General features: G+C 34.8%; 1 long non-coding RNA gene across 2 annotated transcripts in view; it reads left to right on the top strand.

Annotated features, from left to right (window-relative positions):
• Positions 1–687: 687 nt before the first annotated feature.
• The window catches only part of LOC143668583 (uncharacterized), a 53,295-nt gene continuing 35,360 nt past the window's right edge, over positions 688–18,622 (top strand). For both annotated transcript variants that reach the window (XR_013168534.1, XR_013168490.1), the window contains exon 1: positions 688–820. This is a non-coding gene — a long non-coding RNA (uncharacterized LOC143668583). The remainder of the gene's footprint in view (positions 821–18,622) is intronic.

The following is an 18,622-nucleotide window of genomic DNA, read 5'->3' on the forward strand; positions in this document are numbered from 1 at the left end:
GCCAAAAGTTGTTCATTAAGCAGCAGCTATTTCGAGTAAATGCTTTCTTAAGATCCTTGATGAGTTTGGGTATGGTTTAACCTCATTCATAGCAGCATTTGAAATGAGTAGTGAGTAGGACTCAATAAAAGAATTTGGTATTAAATTTCAGTCATTGGGCTTGGCCATTATAATAGATGATCCTTCAGAGAAAAGAAAAAGAAAACGGCCTGCATCCTGTGAAGAACTCAGATCCAGTGCAAATTTGCTATCAGGGCATCTCAGATGTTTACAGCAGTTCAAAGGTAAATTCACACAAAGGAGGAGTAATTAATCTTTTCTATACAGTCACTGTGCCCACTTCTCTCTTCCCAATGATAACACATGGAAAATAGGTCCGAGAGGAGTGTGATGTAATCAGATGTCAAGAGGGCAGGATCTTCAAAGTTAAAATGCCTTTTTTTCTTATTGTGTGATAAATAGGAACTGTTTAAGTTGTAACAGCTTCTAACTTAAGTGACGTTTGTTTCAGTTTGCAGAGAAAGTCAAATTTCTGCAATACGATGTAAAACACTCTATTAAAAACACATACACACGTGGCTCAGCAGGCAGACTTCTCGCCTGCAGTGCGTGAGACCTGGATTCGATTCCCGGTGCCTGCGCATGCGGGGGGGGGGGGGGGGGGGGGAAGCACGTACCCAACAGACGTCTGGGGAAAATGGCGGAGTGGGGAGCTCCAGGACTTACTCCTTCCTCCAAAGCAGATAGTAAACAGGCGGGAACTGTCTGAAACAAGCATTCTGGGGCTCCAGAGGCCAGAAGAACACTGCACAGCATCTAGGTAAGAGCAGGAGGAAAAGGATAATAAGCAGTGGTAAAGAACTGTGAGTGGTTCTGTCTGTACAGAAGCTGCTGGTGTCCCTACCCCATTCTCACAGTGGGCTGCCTTGGGACCTAATCCCCGACTAACTGCTGCTGTAGAAAGGGACATAAAAATCTTCTCCTGGGAGATTGGCAGAGATGGGGTGGTATGGCCAAGAACTGATCATGACTTTTGATTAGAGAATTTTGATTGCTGGGTCACTGCTCTGAGCTTCTGTTTCAACTCACACCTGACAAAGGGAATGGCAGGGACTGTTTATACCCCACCCACAATGGATGGGGAAGGGATGAAAGTATATAGACATAATGCCTCCTTAGGGCTATGAGCAAAAGTTACTGAAGGGTGCCATCTCTTAGGCCAGGAAAACACAGCTTTTGGGAACCATCAAAAAGTCTTTCTGCATCTTTCCTGATTCTCTCCCCAAGGCTTGTTAGAGCCAATCCATGCTCCCTTCAGGGTCTCTGACCCTAATTTGACTGAGAAACACTGACCTGGGAATGTTCTTACCAGTGAGAATTTTTTCCCTCTGGGTAAAAGCAGCTAAAGAAAATGAAAGAAATAAGATACAGAGCCAAAATGAAAATGAACAGAGCAGATCAAGATTTTCTCAGAAAGAACGGAGGAAAGGAAGCTTTCTTCTGGTGGTGAAACAATTGCACAAACAGTGCAGACTTACAAATTGTACTGCATATATCCAGGACAAGAATTAGATGAAGAAAAACTGAAAATATCTGATCAGTTAAAAACAGGAAATTCTAAATGCCAAGAATGATTTGAAACAAGTGTTAAAGAAGAACTTTAACACAAAACCAGTCAACAAGAGAGTGACATTGACCTTCGGAATTAACTCATCAAGATAATCAGATGCCAAGACATCAGCAAGAAAATTAAGAAATAATTAAGAAATTAAGCAAAAAATAAAGAAATTAAGAAAATTAAGAAATAGGGAGAAGTGGCCCACTCAAAGGAACGAACTATAATTTCAGAGAATATACAAAATTTGATATTACTATTCCAAGATGCTCAAACAAACCTTCAGAATAAATTCAAGGATATGAAAGAAAATATGGATAAAGAGATAAAGGACTTTAAGAAGACACTCATGATCATTAAGAAGAATTTGAAAATATAAAATGAAACATGATAGAAAGTATGGAAATGAAAGTCACCATAGAGGAGATTCAAAATACACTAGAGGCATACAACAGTAAGAAGAAAGAATCAGTAAAGCTGAAAACAGTACAATCAAAATCTTACAGGAACAAGAACAGATAGAGAAAATAATAGAACAATTGAAGAGGGTGTCAGGGATTTGAATGCCAGTTTGAAGGACTCAAACATACATGTCATTGTGTCCCAGAAGAAGAGACTGGAAAAGAGGCAGAAAGAATATTTAAGAAATAATGGATGAAAATTTCCCAACTCTTATGAAAGATATAAATATACATGTTCAAGAAGCAGAACATACTCCAAACAGAATAAATCCTAATAGAACTACTCCAAGTGACATATTAATCAGAATGTCAAATGACAAAGATAAAAAGAGAATCCTGAAAGCAGCCAGAGAAAAGTGATTCATCACATGTTGCCCAACAAGAACTATTAAATAGAATTCTGTAGGCTAAAAGGAAAAAAGAGAGAGAGGACTGAAGTACAGTGTAGAAATAAAGATTATCGTAAGGGTAACTAAAAAACATAAAAAGAGAGACAAAAATAAGCTATGAAATATAAAAACCAAAGGATAAAATGGTTGAAATAAATATTGCCTTTAATAGTAACACTGAATGTTAAAGGATTACACTCTCTAATAAAAAAACTCAGATTGGTACAATGGATCAAAGTATATGATCCAACTGCATGCTGTCTATAAGGGATTCACCTTAGACCAAAGATACTAACAACCTGAAATTCAAAAGTTGGAAAAAGATATTCTATGGAAACAGTAGCCAAAACAGAGATGAGGTAACTATACTAACATTGGGCAAAATAGACTTTAAATGCAAAACTGTTGTAAGCGACAAAGAAGGACACTACATAGTAATAAAGAGTAATCTAATAAGAAGAACGAACAATCATAATATTTATTCACCTAGCCATAATGTCTTAAAATGAATGAGGCAAACAGAAAACTGGAGGCAGAAATGGACATTTTTACAGTAATAGCCAGAGACTTCAAAACACCACTGTCGTCAATGGACAGAAAATCTAAACAAGGATTAGTAAGGAAACTGATAAGAAAACCAATAAGGAAACTTGGAATAATATGATAAATGAACTAGATCTAACAGACACATATGGAACATAACATTGTACCCCAAAATAGCAGGATATACATTCTTCTCAAGTGCACATGCATCATTCTCTAGGATAGACCACATTTTGAGACACAAAACAAGTCTCAATAAATTCTAGAAGATAAATAATCAAACTGCTTTTTCTGACCTTAATGGAATGAAGCCAGAAGTCAATAATATGCAGAAAAGTGGAAAATTCAAAAATATATGGAAACTATGCAAGACATTCTTCAACAAACAGTGGACTGTGATGAATGGGTTCCTGTGTGAACTTGGCCAGGTAACGGTGCCAGTTGTCTGGTCAAGAAAACACTGGCCTGAGTGTTGCTGCCAGGACATTTTGTGGACTTGAATCATCAGCAAATGGAATAGAATTGAGAAGTCAGGAATAGACGCTCAACATCTATGGCCAACTGATGTTTGACAAGGCTGCCAAGTCCACTCTACTGGAAAGAATAGTCTCTTCAACAATGGCACTGGGAGAATTGGCTAACTATATGCAAAAGAATGAACAAGTATTTCTGTCACTTCATATACAAAAATTGACTCAAAATGGGTCAAATACCCAAATATAGCAACCAAGATCATAAAACTCCTAGAAGAAAATGTAGGGAAGCATCATCAAGATCTTGTGGTAGGCAATGGTTTCTTAGACCTTATACCCAAAGCACAAGTAGTGAAAGAAAAAATAGATAAATGGGACATCTTCAAAGTTAAAAACTTGTGCATCAAAGGACTTTGAAGAAAGTGAAAAGACAACCTACTCAATGGAAAAAAAAATTTGGAAAACACATATCCAACAAGGGCTTAATATCCAGAATGTACAAATAAATCCTATGATCTAATAATAAAAAGATGAACAATGCAATTTAAAATGGGCAAAAGAGTTGACTAGACATTTCTGCAAAGAAGAAATTCAAATGACTAAAAGCACATGAAAAGATGCTCAACATCAGGCGGGCCATGGTGGCACAGCAGGCAGAGTACTTGCCTGCCAAGCCAGAGAGACCCAGGTTCAATTCCTGGTGCCTGTCCATGCAGAAAAAAAAAAGAGGCTCAACATCACTAGCTATTATAGAAATGCAAATGAAAACCACAAGAAGATATCATTTCACATCTACTAGAATGGCCACCATTGAAAGAACAGAAAACTGGAAGTGTTAGAGAGGATGTGGAGAAATAGAAAGACTTATCATTGCTGGTGGGAATGTAAAATGGTGCACCATGGATGACAATTTGCTGTTTCCTCAGGAAGCATAGTTTAGAATTGTCATTTGATCCACCAATCCCATTGTTAGATATATACCCAGAAAAGCTAAAAGCAGGGACTTAGACATTTGTACACTGATATTCAAAGCAGCATTATTCAAAATTGCTAAAAGATGGAAGCAACCCAAGTGTCTAATCAACCAGTGACCGGATAAACATATTGTGGTGTGTAAATACAATGGAATATGCATCTTGTAAGAAGGAATGAAGTCCTGATGCATGTGACAACAGGGATGTAACTTGAAAGCATTATGCTGAGTGAATAAGCCAGACACAAAAGAGCAAAAATTGTGTGAGATCACTCTTATGAACTAATTAAAATAAGCAAGCTCCAGGAGTTAGAATCTAGAATACAGTTTATCAGGCAATAGATTGAGGTTAGAGAATGGGGACTTGATGCTTAACTTACATAGAATTTCCATTTAGGCTGATGGTAAAGGTTGGGAAATGGGATGGTGGTGATGTCAGCAAATTATTTTGAGTGAATTCAACAGTGCTGAATTATGTGAGTGAATGTGTTTAAAAGAGGAAATCTTAGGATGAATGTATTACTAGAATAAAAATTAAAAGATAAAACAGAGGAGTATACAGTACAGTGAACCCTATTGTAGGCAATGGACTATAGTTGTAGTATAAGCATAGCAATGTTGTTTCATGGCTTATAACAAATGTATGATAAAGTAATAATAATGGAGTGGTATATGGGAAACAAGTACATCTAATATAATTAATGGAAGATAGAACTATTTTAATAATCTTTCACCAATTGTAACAAAACTATCTACTATTACAAAAGTAATACAATTATTTTTTTTAAATGCCTGCATCAGTAGTGACAAATGTTCCATATCAATGCAAGGTGTTGGTGGGTGGGGTGGTGTATGAGAATCCTGTGAGTTTTGTAAATTCACGTCTCATCTAATTTTTTTTAAAAGCACATACACAATTCTTTGTAATTTCGAGATAGACATGTGCAAATCTGTCTGGAAAATTGAAAAAGACTTCAAACAAAAATGTCAAATTGGACTTGAGTCTTAAAGAGTAAGTGAAACTGTGAAAAACAAGCAAAAGAATTAATGACTTAAATGTTCAGTCATTTCCCAAAGAGAAGGACTTGAATTGTGGAAACACAAACCCCTCAATATAAGGAAGAGCTTAAAAAGAAATCGTATTTTAATTCAACTTGGCCTGACAGTCTCCAAGCACTCTAGAAATACTTGTTCCCTGAAGTGCAAGCATGAGCACTTTCTAACTGTTTATAGCAACTGCTTTCAGGACTTTATCTACAGTTATAGTCTTTACTGTGGCTTAACAGCAGAAATAGTTTAGAAGCACACACGCTCACACACACACATGCACACTCTTTATGAAAGTGATTCATCTTCTCATGCTGAGAAGACAATTAGTGTCATGAGGAATCTTTTAGTTCAGATTCAGACTGCCCTCAGTAAAAACAAAACACCGAAAATAATAAACACATCTAATTTCATTGTACTATTACCAGAAAGAGCAATCCATTTTGAATCCTTCCTTTTCCTTCTTGTTTTTTTTAATTTTCTCCCCACTGCAGTAAAGAGATGGACTTTGCTGTCACAAAAACTTCATATATATAAAGTAAAAAATCATCAAAACAAAATACAGGGACTTGTTATTTTTTCAAAGATGTTATGGGGGGTGCAAGGGTAGTTCAGTGGTAGAATTCTCGCCTGCCATGCGGGAGACCTGGGTTCGATTCCTGGTCCATACACTACCCCCAAAACAAACAAATTAACAATAAACATATGAACAAAAACTCAATAAATGGTGCTGCAATAACGGGATACTCACATGGAAAAATAATGAAATGTGATCCCTCCATACAGCATACAAAAAATAAAAAAAAAGATGTTCCAGGACCCTCACTTACTGAGTTGACCTCCCTGGTATTGTTCAAACAGAATTTGATGTTTCAGATTATTAACAGGGACTTTCTCTATTTAAACAGGGAGCATTTCTATTTAAAAGATGGTTTCATTACATTTTCAACGATTTGGGTTCTATGGTTCCCACTATGTGAGTTTCTTTCTATTAATGGAGCCACTTCTGATCCTGAATTAAGTGGACACATGATGACTCTATCAGTTAATCATCATTGCTGTTATTTTCCTATTCTGTGCTGTGAAAGACATAAAGGAATTAGAAAGACTGTTTCCATATCCAGGAATGCCCCAAGCGTAATGGATCAAGCACTTAATACAACATCATCATGAAAGAGAGATAGAGCTGATAGATTAAGACAGAAAGAAATGAGGAAAGCTTAAATTTTATTTTGGCAGAGAAACTCAAAAAAGACTTCTTGGAAGTGAAGACTAGAATCCAGCACCCCTCAGTAAACCATTATCCATGTTTCTTCTTAGTAAATCACAAATGAAATCTATAATGACACTGTAAAATAACAGCACAACCCACCTGGGCAATCTACATATATAACATTTAAAAAATAGGTGTCCACTGGAATGACAGTGGAACCCAAATTATGGTTTTTAGGAGAAAACACTAAAAGACACATATTAGAAGCATTTTCTTTTCAAAAATGTAGGTTTCCAAATGCATGAAATGCTTGGACAAGTGAGTACTCCTGAAATTAGATGAATGTTATACTAAATAAGTGTTTTCTCTCAGAGCCCTAAAACCATTTCCCAAAAGGCACAACAATCTGCAATTTTCAAAAGCTTGTGCAGGTGTCTCTGCTGAGCTTCAGAGCTACTGCCTAGTGTGCAGCAGGTACTCCTAGGGCCAAAGCAGGTGTTCTTAAAGGCCAAGGGAGCCTGGAGGGCAACTGTCTTTAATCAGACCAGCACAACTTTGATGAGTTTTAAATACTAGTATTCTGACCAAGGTTTCTTTTGAAAATAATTGTTTTGCTGTTCAAATCCAAAAGTGACTATCAATGAACATGATGATTTTAATTCCATTCCAACTTTAGATGGAATCTTCATACCATACTAAGACTAGTATTGCCATGATTAATGTGTCTAGAACTTTTGCAATTTGTAGAGCACTTAGCTCTACAGTTTTTAACTTTTATCATTCTTTATTCATATTTATAAAGCACATGCTTTTACAAGAGATGTCTATGATTATAAAACAGCACAAAATTTTAGACAGATATTTTATCAATTGGGAGGGAAAAAAAAGGAAAATCATAGAGGTAGGTATGGGCCACACCACTGAATATGTTGAATTGGATGTTCATTTGAGGACTCATAAAGAAATGAGAAAATAAAACCCAACACTTGAGTGTGGAGTGTTATACTCTGCCAGGCTGTCCCTCTGACCATGCCCTCTCCTGTACGCACCACCCTTTCCACTTCCCTGCTTTAAAATATTTTAAAATGTTATCTCCTAAAGAAATAAAGGTCTATTTGTGGATATATTTGGCAATAAACTATTTTCTTTTGCTGATTCTCAAGTATTACCCAAATAGCTCCTATTATTTTCAGTGATGAAGGGGAGTGGTTGAGATGTCAAGGATGTGAGTGCTAAATCTTTGGTTCAATCTTTTGACAATCTTTTTTCTCATGACTTGGCTATAACAGCACAACTTTAAAAATTATCTTGGCAAAAATGCTCTATAATTAATAACTAGGCTTTCTTAATGCTCTAGTTTCCATAGATTTCTAGTTTATTAGAACAGAAGATTAACTTGGAACCACATTTCCTAAAATATGCCCTGTCCAATATTCAGAGGTTTTAATCCAAAATAATATTATTATGGTGAACCATAAAGTAATACAAATTTGCTTTCTGATGGCTTCTTATAGCATGTTAGTGTACACTGTGCTCTCCCAGGAGGAGAGCAAAGTAAATTGCTTAGGAAACTATTTCTATTAAGTATCATCTATGGGATTACTATTCTGCAAAACACTTTTGGAGAAGTATTTGCCTAAATAGATCTTTCCTCCATTTGAAAAAATAATATATTAGACACACATGCATATACTATAGGAACATTGATGGGATACATTCAGAAAAGTTTATTGGCAGATTTACTGGAAAATGTAATTTCTTTTTCAATAGTGACAAATTTTCTAAATACCTTATATTGTTTCAGGTTGGCCATTTAAAAATAATTCTAATAAAATTGAATATCTTTCAAAAGAGAACACATTTTCATCTCCCTAAAGTGGTATCTGTGTGAATCAGCCTGAAAGTTTTAAAATGGGGGGAAAAATCACCTTTGATAATCATTTTAGGTTTGAAAAGCCACCTTCCTTAGTACCACAATCTCTGTGTTATCTAGGTGTTTAGAAAAATGAATTCCCAGCCCTGCTCAACATTTAAGTATTGCACATTGTGCTGGTTTGAAATGATTTATGTACCCTAGAAAAACTAGGCTTTGATCCTAATCCCATTTTGTAAAGGCAGCCATTTTTTTTAATCCCTATTCAGTACTGTATGCTTAAAATTGTGATTAGATCATCTCCCTGGAGATGTGACTCAATCTAGAGTGGTTGCTAAAATGGATTAGGTGGAGACGTGTCTCCCCCAATTCGGGTGGGTCTTGATTAGTTTACTGGAATCCTATAAAAGAGGAAACATTTTGTAGAATGAGAGAGATTCAGAGAGAGCCAGAAGAACAACACAGCACACAAGAAGCAGAGAGTCCACCGGCCAGCGACCTTTGGAAATGAAGAAAGAAAATGCCTCCTGGGGAGCTTCATGAAACAGGAAGCCAGGAGAGAAAGCCAGCAGATGATGCCATGTTCGCCACGTGCCTTCCTAGATGAGAAAAATCCCTGACTGTGTTTGTCATGTACCTTCTCACTTGAGAGAGAAACCCTGAACTTCATTGGCCTTCTTGAACCAAGGTATCCTTCCCTGGATACCTTTGAATGGACATTTCTATAGACTTGTTTTAATTGTGACGTTTTCTCAGCCTTAGAGCTGTAAATAGCAACTTATTAAATTCCCCTTTTAAAAGCCAGTCTGTTTCTGGTGTATTGCATTCGAGCAGCTAGCAAACTGGAACACCATTATCATCATAAGCCTGAAGCCCAGCAAAACTCTTATTGACTTATGCAACAACAAATAAGAATTAGAGCAATGATGAGGTAGAGTGGAAAAAACAGTCTTTTAGCCATTGTTTCATTGCCTTATCCTAGAACATGAGTGGACAATTAAGGATTGCTAGAAACATGGAATACAAACATGGAAGCCAAGCAAACAAAAAAAAGGAAATTACTTACAGGAATCAGAGATAATTCAGGGGACAGAATAGAACTTAAAAAACAACATGATTAATTACTTTCTGCAAAGAAATTCAAGATATTGGATTTTACTTCAATATTCAATATTGAGTATTGCTTTGAATATTGCTTCCATATGTTATGAGCAATGTGTTTGGAGCAACTGTGTCTCCAAACCTCACATTTCCTTCTACCTGGAGCTATGGCATGCATGGTGAATATGAACAGTAAATTTCTCAATTTACCTTAATCCTTCTTTGAGAGTGTTAGCCTCAGGTGGTCTCTGCTGTTTCTCAAGGGCAGGCCTCCTGATCTCCTTGCATTTGGAAGTTTTATTCTGGTTCATCACAGTCTCTGAATATTGGGTAAATCAGTGCACTTCTGGCATTCAGTATTAGAGAGAATGCTTGCCCACACATGCCATGCTCTCTAACCTAACTGCTTCTTTAACAAGGATGATATGTTGGCTTCCATTTATTCTTTTCCAAAAATCAGTATATATGCTTAGAACCCAAATGGGAAGAAAAAATAAGTTTTAATATGGTCTCAGTTGGAGACTCTCCAAACAATGAAACAAGAACAATCTGCCAGTAAACAGAAAAAGACATAATAATAATTGTGTGTGGAGGGGAGAAAAAAAAAGCCTAAAAATAAAAAAAAATACTCACCCTCCCTCCACCCTCAAAAAATAGAAGCATTGCTGGAATCTTAAACATCAGGATTTAGAACAAAAAAACCGATAACAGCTATGAAACATAGATTATTTTGTCAGTGAGCTTCTTAAATACCAGGAGAAGCAAGCTCTGATTGTTTTAAACAGAAAATCAATTATTATACATATAGATACTTTCAAATATTTCATATCACTGTTGCACCAGTTAGTAATACCAAGGTCCTCCCCAGGCATGGTCTGGTAAGGATAGTAATCATGAAATTCAGGAAAGCATATCTGACAAAATTCAGCACTCATTCACATTTAAAAATCCCAGAGAACATGTAATAAAGAGAGCATCCTCAAACTGATAAAGGACACATACAGAAATAGCTAATGGTGACATACAATGCTTCTACCCTAGAATTTGAAACTAGACAAGTACATCTCTCATCACTTCTACTCAATATACTATTACTGGAGAGCTTGCCAGTGCAATAAAGAAAGAAAAGAAATAGAAGGCATGCATATTGGAAAAGAAGTAAAACTCTTTTACTTCACAAACAGCATAATGGTTTAAGTACAAATTCGTAAATGAGTTTAGGAAGATCACAAGATACAAAGGTCAATACAAAATTAATTTTATTTCTATACATTACACCAAACAATTTTAAAATAGAAATTTTAAAGAGGAACACCATGTGTAGGGATATTTGTTATTTTTTTATGGTTTAGGGATTTTCGCTCTCAAAACTCTATTATTCTCTCATAATGAACTCCAGTAAAAGGATTAAGACCCAACTTGAATGGACTGGGTCACGTCTCAATTGAAATAACTCAACCAAAATGTCCCAGCCACAACAGGTCTGCACCCACAGGAATAGGTTAAAAGAATACAGTCTTCAAACTAGTTTCGAACCAGCAGCTTCAGATCAGCACACTTCGGGTTCACTGTTTGTGTCATGTTGCTGTATGGATTTTTAAAATTTATTATTTGTCTCCATATATACAATTATGGATGTTTATTTAGAGATATTCTCCTTTGAAATCTTTTAATATGATTAAGTACATAGATATTGAAATATTAACCAACATAACATTTCTTAAATAAACTCCACACAATCATGATATATTTTCCTTTTATATACTGCTAGAATAGATTTGATTACTTTAATGACTATGGTCATGAGAATTAGTTCTCTGTAGTGTTCTAATAATGTATTCTCTGGTTTGGAAATCAGGGTATGGTCCTCATAGGACCTTATTACTTGAGAATGCTCAATGTTATTAAGGTGCCAATTCTTCCCCAATTTATCTATAAATGAATGTGAAGCAAGCCAAATTCCATCAAGTATTTTTATAGAAATTGGCAAAATGATTCTAAATTTAATATTTAGAGGCAAGATACTTAGCATAGAAAAACAACTCTTAAGTTTGTTCTTGGGCAGAATGACTGTGGCTCGGTAGCAGAATTCTCACCTGCCCATCCAGAGACCCTGGTTCACTTCCCAGTGCCTGCCCATGCAAAAAATAAATAAGTAAATAAACATAAAGCAGTTTGGTCTTTGGAAAAAGAACAAAATCGGAGTAAAAATAAACATACAGATCAATGGGAAAGAATTACAGAATTGGCACACACATACAGCCAACAGATTTTTGGTAACTTTATTGAAGTATATTTTATATATTGTAAAATTCATCTGCTCAAGTGTGCAGTTTGGTGATTTTTGGCAACTTTACCAAGTGATGCAGCCATCACCATAAATCAGTTTTGGAGCATTTCATTCCTCCCTAAATGATTCCTCATGCCCTTTTGCACTTAATCCGTGTCCCCACTCTCTGGCCCAAGCATTCACTAATCCACTGTCTCTAAATTTGCCTTGCATAAGCATTTCATATAAATGGTAGTATATAATCAGTGGTTCTTGTATCTGGCTTCTTTCACCTAGCATAATTTTTGGAGTTCATCTATTACATGTGTCAGTAGTTCACTCCTCTTTATTGCTAAATAATGTTCTGTTGTATAGTCTATCAATTTACTGGTTGATGGAAGCTAGATTGTTTCCAGGTTTGGGCTATTTTGAATAATATTGCTAAGGGTATTTTATGAAGGTATATGCGTAGACGTATTGTTTATTTCTCTTAGATAAATGTCTAAGAGTAGAATTGCTGGGCCTTAGTAGTTTCATGTTTAATTTTTTGAATAACTGAAAAACTTTTCCAAATGTTTACACCATTTTATATTTCAACCTTCAAGGTCTGAAGGTATCTGTTTCCTTGCTAACATTTGTTATTATCTGTCTTTTTGTTATAGCCATTCTAGTTTATGGAAAATTATATCACATTGAGGTTTTAATTTGCATTTCCCTGATTACTAATGATGTTGGGCATCTTATACATAACTAAGTTATGTGAAATGTCTGTTCCTATCTTTTGGCTATTTTTTGATTGCGGTGTTTTTCTTCAATAGTGTTGTAAGAATGTTGTGTCTTTTTATTTCAAGATACAAATATCTTATCAGATATGTATCTTGCAGATATTTTCTCTCAATCTTTTGCTTTTCTTTCCATTTATTAATGGAGAATTTCAAAGAGAAAAAGTTTTCAGTTTTGATGATGTACATTTTATCATTTTTTTCCTATTATGGGCCCTGCTTTTGGGGTCATATCCAAGAAATCTTTGACTATCTCAAGATCACCTATGTTTTTCCTGTTTTCTTAGAAAAATTTTGTTGTTTTAGTTATTAAATTCAAGTGTACTATTCATTTTGAATGAACATTTATGTAGGGTGTGAGTTGAGGATCTCTCGATTCGTATTCTCACATGTGGATATCCAAATGTCCCAGCACCATTTGTTGAGCAGACTGTCCTTCATTGTATTTCCTGGGCACATTTGTAAAAAATCAACTCAAAAATAAAAAGTTATTTTTGGGCGGGCCACGGGGGCTCAGCAGGCAGAATTCTCACCTGCCATGCTGGAGACCTGCGTTCAATTCCCGTTGCCTGGCCCTACAAAAAAAAAAAGGTTATTTTTGAACTCTCAATTCTGTTCTATTTATTTATAATTCTCCCCCAATGTCTGTGCCACCCTGTCTTCAAAGCTGTAATTTTATAGTAAATTTTGAAATCAAGGAGGGAAAATCCTCCAACTTCGTTTTTCTTTTCCAAATTTTTTTTGTTTATTCTAGGTTTTCTGTATTCCCAAAAACATTTTAGTATCTACTTGTGGTAGTTAGATTCAGTTGTCAACTTGGCCAGGTGAAAGCACCTAGTTCTGTTGCTGTGGACATGAGCCAATGGTAGGTGAATCTCATCTGTTGCTAATTACATCCGCAGTCGGCTAGGAGGCGTGTCTGCTGCAATGAGTGACGTTTAACTTAATTGGCTTGTGCTTAAATGAGAGAACGCAATGTAGCACAGACTAGCAGCTTGGCATTCCTCATCTCAGCACTTGCAGCTCAGCCTGGGCCCTTGGAGATGGAGAAAGAAATCACCCCGGGGAAAGTTGTTGAAACCCAGGGGCCTGGACAGAAGACCAGCAGAGACCATCCTGTGCCTTCCACATAAGAAAGAGCCTCAGTGGAAAGTTAGCTGCCTTTCCTCTGAAGAACCAACAAAATAAATCCCCTTTTATTAGAAGCCAATCCATCTCTGGTGTGTTGCATTCCGGCAACTAGCAAACTAGAACACTACTGAACAAATTCTGAAAAACACTTGTTGACATTATGAAATTTTGAGAAGGAAATTTTATAGTATTGAATCTATAGGCCAATTTGGGGAGAATTTCCATCTTAATGATATGGAGTTGTCTAATAGACAATATACCCATTTTTTGTTGTCTCCTCTTCATCCTCATCTTCCTTTCCCTACTCCTCCTTATTGTTCTTTATTTATTAGATCTTATTAAATTTCCTTCAGCAAAACATTGTAATTTTCAATGTACCAGCCTTGCACATCTTTTGAAAAATTTTTCCTAAGCAATTTATTCTTTTTAAGGTTATTGAGATTGGAATTGTATTCTGAAATTCATTCTTGAATTGTTCGTTGCTTACATATAGAAATACAGTTTTTTTTTTTATTTTATCTTACATCCTGATAACTTTCTCTACTTGTTAATTGACTTTAATAGAATATTTTGATTCCTCAGGGCTTTTTTATACATAATCATATCTTATATGAATAAAGATATAGAATTTTACTTCTTAATTTCAAATTTAATCATCTTTATTTCTTTCTTTTTGTCTGATTATACTCTCTAGAATACTACATAATATTATGTTAGGTAAAGAGGCCTTTTGTAATCATTATCAATAAAGTAATAACTTGATAAATGATACTTAATTTAAATTAATAATTTTTCATTTTTCCCCTTTTGCAAAAAAATGTGGAAGCAAGGTAAAAAAACAAAAAACTGATAAACTTGGATACAAATTTGTAAGGAGTTGGCAGATTACTAAATTCTAACATATTCAGAAACTTTTGCATGCATCCAAGATAAAAATAGCCCAATAGAAAAATACACAAAATTATGAATAGATACCTCACTGTAGAGCAAAAGTAAATGAGCAAGCACTACACAAAGGTCCTCAAAATCATAATAGTCAGTGAAATATTTTCTATTTTGGCTTCAGAAGTTTGTGTGATTCTTCTCTTCATAAAACAAGCAAAGCCAAATAAAGTTATTTACACAAACCATTGAAAGGCACTGGAAAATTATCAAAGACAGGCAAAAATATGAAAGTGTTTGCTCGTTAAAAAATAATAAACTGCTTATATTAGGTTAAAATGTGAGTTTGTGACCTCCTTGCTTGGAGATGTTTCCTTTGCCCCCAGCTCAGAATGGAGGTGGCAGACTCAGATCATGGCAAATGACAGTGTAGCAATTAAGGTAAGGAGGAAGATTTTGGAAGCAAGAGATCAAGAGATTCATAGAAAGGCAAAAATAATACACTGTCCAAATTTATGGCTGACTGCTAAAGTAAGTATTATGCAGGAAATCCCAAGAAACCTGGAAAAATCTGATAGCCTAGGCAATCATACAACTTGTCTATACCTTTGAATCAGTTTCTTAATCAAACGGTAGAGGATGGAAACTTTCTCAGTTTGAGGTCTGTGAACTACAAAGTCACAGGAAACAAAGAAATGCCAAGAAAGAGGTATTAGCTATACACTGCAGGAGACAAATTTCACAGACCAGTTTCAGGCAAGTTAACTGCTTATTAAAACAAAAAGAGCAATAACCCTCATAAAAACAAAGCAATGCCAAGAATTAAATACAATATGTCTTATACAATATCTCACCTTTGACAAAAATTAATAGACATGCCAAAAATATGGAATTGTGATCTATACTCAGGAAAAGGAAAAGTGGTCAAGAAAAACTTATTAGTGGGTCAGATGCATGTTAAAACAATTAAAGGATGGAGTTTTCAAATAATTAGATGATTATATGCTAATAATGGACAACAAATAGAGAATCTTAGCTAAGAGTTTTGAGGAAAAAAGAGAAACAAACAAATTCCAGCACAAGAACTGCAATGAGAAATACAACAGATGATCTCATCAGCAGATTGAGTTGTTAGAGGAAGCAATCTGTGAATTTGAAGATAGTTCAATAGAAATGATTCATTTCAAAGAAGAGAAGAAATCAATTGAGGATAAAAGAACAGACTCAGAAATCTGTGAGACAGTATGAAATGTTTCAGAATACATATAACGGGAATCCCAAAAGGACTCAAAGAAAGAGAAAGAGAAAGAAAAGTATTTCTAGAAATAATTATATATCCAAAGGGCTGAAAGAAAAAATGTTGTCAATTGAGAATACAAGATCCAGCAAAGCTACCTTTCAAAAATGAATGAGATGCAATTGCTAGCACACCTGTTCTAAAAGACATTTGCTAAAAGAAATGCTGTAGAAGAAAGGACTTCAGATTGAAGGAAATGACATCGAATGGTAGCTTGGAACCATAGAAAGAAACCAAGAGCATCAGAAATGGTAAAGATATGGCTAAGTATAAAATAATGTGCAAATATTTATCTTATGTTCTTAATTTCTATAAAAGACATGCCTTTTTAAAAAAATATAATCTCTATCATTTGCTAATATATCAAATCATACTATATGACATATATTACTATATAGTGATATAGTATAGCAGTGTACTATAAATAACAATATGGCTACAGAGTACCAAAGGGAAGGGAATGAGCTTGGTTGGTGCAATTTCCTAAATTTTATCAGAAGTTAGACAATATTATGAAATATACTGAGATGAGTTAAATAGCATACTTATTAAGCAATCACTAAAGTAACTCTTAATAAGTAACACAAAGATACATAGCTAAAATATCAATGCGTAATTTTTCGAACACTTATTTTACAGAAAGTGAGGCAAAAAGGACCATGAGAACAAAAGAGAGAACCCAAACCAACACAAATAGTAAAATGGCAGACAAATAAAATAAAAATCTAACACAGTAACTACAATATGATGATGATGATAATAATAAATGTGAAGGGACTAAACATTCTAATCAAGAGAGAGAGACTGAGTAGAAAATGTACAAGCCAACCAATTTCAATCTCTAAGAAATATACTTAAATTCAAAGACATTGTAGGTTGAAAATGAAATGATGGAAATATATATCAAGGAAACAGTAACAACAGGAGACTTGGAGTTGCTATATTATGTAAAAATTTATTAAGATATATTACCAGTAACAAAGAAAGATGCTTCATAATGATAGAAGGGTCAAAACAGTAGGAAGATACAACTGTACAAGTATATACATCTAACAAAAATTCAAAAATATTTGAAGGAAAATTGACATAATTAAAAACTAAAAATACAAGTCAACAATACTGGAGATTTCAATATTCTTTCTCTTGTTACAGACAAGTAGACAGAAAACTGATAATGATATAGAGAATTTAGACACACAATTGATTAAACTGCCCTGATTGATAGCTACCAACTACTCCACCCAATAATAAGAAAAGACATTGCTTTTCAAGTGCACTTAAAACTTGCACTAGAATAAAGCATATAGTAGTTCAAAGAAGAACTTCCAATAAATTAAAAATAATTAAATTCGTATTATGCAACCCAAAAAGAATAAAATTAGAATCAGTAGCAAAAAGAAATCTGGGAAATATGTGAATGTCTGGAAATTTTTTAAAGCACTTATGTCTAAATAGAAGAAACCATAAGGGAAATTAGACAATTTCTCAAATTGAATGAAAATGAAAACACAATATATCAAAACTTGGGAAATGCAGCTAAAGAAGCTATAAACACAGTAGTGTTTATATTTAGAGTTATAAAGGCTTATTTTAGAAGACAAGGAATACATAATGATCTAAGCATCCACCTCAAGAGGCTATAAAAATTAAATCCAAAATAGGTAAAGGAAAAGAAATAATAACTATCATAGAAACAATAATGAATGAAGTAGAAAATGGAGCAGTAGTGAAAATTGATGAAACTGAAAGCCAGACATATATATTATATGATTACATTTTAATGAAATTCTAGAAAAGGCACAACTAAAATTAAAAAGTAGATCAGTACTTGCTGGTTCCAGGGATTAACTAAAAAAGGAATGAGGGAAATTTGGGGGTGATATAACCAAGACCAGTTTCATAGGTGTGCAAACTGTGTACTCACACAAGGAACTGCACTCAAAACGGCTTTGTGCTTTCTTCGAGGCAAGTTTTAATAATATTTGAACAAAGAATTCCACCTTTCAGGTTATACTTGGTCCTGAAAATTATGCGGCTGTTCCCAGAAAAATTTCATCTTTTTGATGATTACATGTCCATATATATTTATCAAACGAATCAAACTGAACTCTTAAAATGAGTAATTGTATTGTTTTAACTCATACCTGAATAATAGTCTAAAATATAAAATAGACAAAAGGAGTAATAGAATATTTCTTTGCACTGATCATATTACCTGTTTTCACTACCTGATCCATATTCTCTTGACCCTCAGAAGCAGGTCAGAGTGTCTTGATTATTTCCTAATGGAGTGACACAAACATTTATTCTTGAAAGGTCTGAACTGTTAAGACTCTGTCTGGATAAAGTTATTATAGTTGTCCATTGACTTCAATCCAGGGTAAGGTAGTACTGAGAGATGTAAGGGATGTAAGGGATCTCTATATACTGTGGGTGTGGACATATTGTAAGTAGGATCTTTTGGTGAATAGGATGTTAAATTAAGATGTGACCCACTTCATTCAGGGTGAGCCTTAATCCTCCTACTGACATCTTTTATAAGGATGAAATCCAGAGAGAAAGGTAGAGAATCT

The sequence above is a fragment of the Tamandua tetradactyla genome, chromosome 1, assembly GCF_023851605.1.
Source record: "Tamandua tetradactyla isolate mTamTet1 chromosome 1, mTamTet1.pri, whole genome shotgun sequence".
Lineage (NCBI taxonomy): Eukaryota > Metazoa > Chordata > Mammalia > Pilosa > Myrmecophagidae > Tamandua > Tamandua tetradactyla.